Raw genomic sequence first — 3852 nt, forward strand, 5'->3', positions numbered from 1 at the left:
CAGAACACACACTGCAGTATTTTTCAAACTGCAGATCAAGACCCATTAGGGTGTTCTGAGCAAATTTCATTGATTACAACCAGCATTTAAAATGTGCAATTGAATAGAACAAAACTGAAGAGGAGGTAAAATATTATGGTGCCCTGCATGTACTAAGGACGAGTGTTATTTGGTGAAACTGTTGTTTCAGTTATGTAAATTCATCAACGTGAATGCACACATTTATGTCATGATGTAAAATGCATTTCATTCTGTGGGGCTGCAATCGAAATACTTTGAAAGCTATCAAAATGTAAATTGAAATTCGATTTCACTATCTGCAAAACTCTTGTCGCTAAGTGACAAGTATATTGTTTATTTATGGGAACAGAGAGAAATACTTTAGTTATGAACTGCCTAAACCCAGTGACTCTAAGAACCTACATTTATTTCTCTTAGGAAGTCTGCTGCCATATGCTATTCAGGAGATGCTCTGTGGTTCAGCCACTTTCCTCTCCTTCTGTTCCTTCCGCTGCTCTCAGGAGGTGTAGGAATCAGAACTGGTGAGGCAAATCAGAGGGTGAGAGCAGATTCTATATCCCTCTGATAACATCCACTGAAAAAAATTTGTTGTAACGTCTGCCTACAAGGTCAGAAAATGGTAACTGTCACGTAATAAGGCTGGAGGAGAGCTGCTCCTGCAAAGAGGCAAACAGAAACTTCATCCACTTCTTGGACATCACTTTTCTTCATGCTTCTGCTGTTTTTATTATTATTATTATTATTACTATTATTATTAATTATTGTAAAATGTACACATTATGAAATTTACCATTTTCACCATTTTTTTATAAAAGACCTTATTTTTAAGACAAAATAAATAGCACAAACACGCATCCAAATGCAAGTGAGAGAGTTCACTGGACTTTTTTTTTTTTTTAAAGAGAAAGCTGCACTCAGGTGTCAATTAAAACCAGAACCATCGAAGAGATGCCTGCTGCTTGCAGTGACCCAGCTACAACATGTGCTTGTCTAAGAGATCCTTCTGTGAGAATAAACGTGGGAATGCAGGACAAGAGTAAAGAGATACAAAGCTGAATGGCAGGTGGGCGAAAGCTTTAAGACTCGTTTCTCCACTCTAATATGCTCTCTCTCTGCTTTGGGGAATTAAAGTAACTACCGGGTTATCTCACAAAGAACTCTACTATCAAAGAACATTTTAAAAGTCTAAAATAGATTTGAGGTTATTACTAAATTTATATGAGGAGGTCAGTGGGGATAAAAAACAGTTTTTGTTCTCGAAAACCAGGTTTCACACATTGGCAGGCACTAACTCCAGTGGTGTGTGCCTGCAGTAGGAAAGGGGAAAATGATCTTAAGAAAGGCTGTGCAGAAACTCTTGTCCATTGACTTCTCGGTCTCCATGTAGATCAGCTTCATTGATCATTTCCCGCAGCTCCTCATCTCTGAGGTTCTCACCTAGCTTCTCGGTTACGCATTTTAGATTTTTGAACAATGCCATCCCAGTTTCATCACCATCGAAGAGCTTGAAAACTTTCAGGGTTTCTTCTTTGGTATCTTTCTCAGACATTTTCTGAGTCATCACAGTCAAAAAGTCACTCAAGTTCATTTATCCTGTCCTTTCCTTATCAATTTCACTTATCATTTTCTTCATCTCCTCTTTCTTGAGTTCAAAGCCCAGAGCCTTTATTGCCACCTTAAGTTTCTTAACATCTATAGTCCCAGTTCTATCAGCATCGAAGACACCAAAAGCTTCCCGAATTTTCTGTGTCTGTGCTTCAGTAAGCTCTGGCTTAGGACTCATTCATTTCGCTGGGCAACTGATGCCATGTTTGCCATCTTAAAGTTAGAGGCCATTGCCAGCACACTTCTCTGGCCTCTGTCAAGGTAACTGATGTACACTCATTTTCATCATTTTTAAGTGTACAGTTCAGTGGCATGACATACATTCACTCTGTGGTGCAGCCAACATCACCATCCATCTCCAGTACTTTTTCATCATCTCCAACAGAAACTCCATACCCATCAAACAAAACTCCCATTTGCTCCTACCTTCAGCTTCTGCAGACCACTGTCCTATTTTCTGTCTCTATGAACTTGACTACTCTAGGTACTTCATGTAGGTACGATTATAATATTTGTTCTTTTGAGACCGGCTTATTTCACTTAGCATGTTTTCAAGGTCTATCCAAGTTGTAACATATGTCAGAATGTCATTCCTTTTAAAGGCTGAATAATATTCTATGTTCTATATGTATTCAGATGTTATTTTTAAAAATATGTATGCTTTTCCCATGGCATTCAGTGTATTATGCTCATTTTGGACCAGAAGTGGAAGGAAGAATGCTAAGAAACTAATATTGTCCATTAGAGACCTGAAGAAAGTGGATTGAAAATCTCACAGCTAACACTGTCTGGTGGCTGACTTCTCTGGCTCTCTTTTGCTGACTCTGGAAGTTTTTAAAAGGTTAGAACAACATGCTTTTTTCTTTTCTTTTTATTCTTTTTTAAGAATGCCAAACTTAAAAACCTATTGATTTGTTCCCTTTGGCCCCTATCCACTACAATAGAACCCAGCTTCCCTTGAAAACAAGCTGACTCCCTTCTCAGGGCTGCAATTCAGCATCTATTAAGGGAAAGCAAGAGAATGTGTCTGATTTGATTCTTTTGTTTCTTTCATTAAAAACTCCCCATTTCTTTAATGTAACTTAACTGTGATTTGGAAGGCAGACATTTTGTTATGTGCTGCTCCCCCAATTTTCTTCATTTATCCATATTCTAGACCATCTAGACGCTTGGTAGGAATATGAACAGGACATTCATACTGAATGGAATTGTTAGAAAAGAGACCGGAACAAGAACAGGGCAGAGTCCTCCTCATGTTTAGGTATCTGATGTCATTATACCCAATGACTCAGTGACAAATTCAGGTGTAGAAAGCAGCTTGGGTAGGAGACACAGACCAGGGAGAATTTCCCCTGAGTGTGTCTACAGAACCTGAGCTGTGGCTGGAGTCTTTCACCTTTGTTCATGCGCCAATCCAGTTCTGGTCATTACTCACTCATTCTAATGATAGCTAACATTTTTGAGCTCTTACTACGGGCTGAGCTATTTTCTAAATGCTTTTCGTGTATTCTCTCATTTAATTTTCACAGTAACCCTATGACAGATTCTACTACAGTCTCCAATTTATAGATGTGGACAGGTCAAGTAATTTGTGCGAAGTCATTTAGCTAATAAATCGTAGAGCTGAGATTCCAGCTCAGGCTGTGGGAATCCAGAGCCTACACTCTTCAGCTCTCTTCTTTGCTGACCCCATCAAATTCTTCAACTCAGAAGCCTAACTTGTGATCAAGCTCAGTCTTGTACATGCCCCCGAAGGATCTTGTTGGCCAATCTCTCTGGAGAGTAATTATAGAGACAGCAAGCACACAGCAATACTCAGAAGAAACACTGCATGTCCCTCTCTTTGCCATTTCATCCTGGGGGGATGTACATTTAGCCTGAAGATAGCTCACTGAGGCAGTAAAACCATCACAATTACTTTTTAAAGTCCATTGATTGACACTGAGTTTTTGAATATCTACTAGATGGCCAGCATCATGCTGAATACTATGATGAATGCAAAGAAATGTGGCGTGATCTTTACCCTTTGTTGAAACCAGCCTATGAAACTATACACGGTAATATAAAAGTAAGGGCTTAGTTTTCTGACAGGTGGGGACTGAGCAGTGGGTGGCCCATGCAGGGAAATGTCTTTACGTCAACTTTTATTATATGATGCCAGCACATTTCCTCCATAAGACATCACTCATCTTTGTCTCTAGAGAAGATTCAGTCACTTCCCACTTC

At 39.3% G+C, this 3852-nt stretch overlaps 1 pseudogene; it reads right to left on the reverse strand.

Annotated features, from left to right (window-relative positions):
• Positions 1-1354: 1354 nt before the first annotated feature.
• LOC102886144 lies at positions 1355-1857 on the reverse strand (annotated as a pseudogene).
• Between the last annotated feature and the right edge of the window lie 1995 nt (positions 1858-3852).

The sequence above is a fragment of the Pteropus alecto genome, unplaced genomic scaffold (genome assembly GCF_000325575.1).
Source record: "Pteropus alecto unplaced genomic scaffold, ASM32557v1 scaffold101, whole genome shotgun sequence".
NCBI lineage: Eukaryota > Metazoa > Chordata > Mammalia > Chiroptera > Pteropodidae > Pteropus > Pteropus alecto.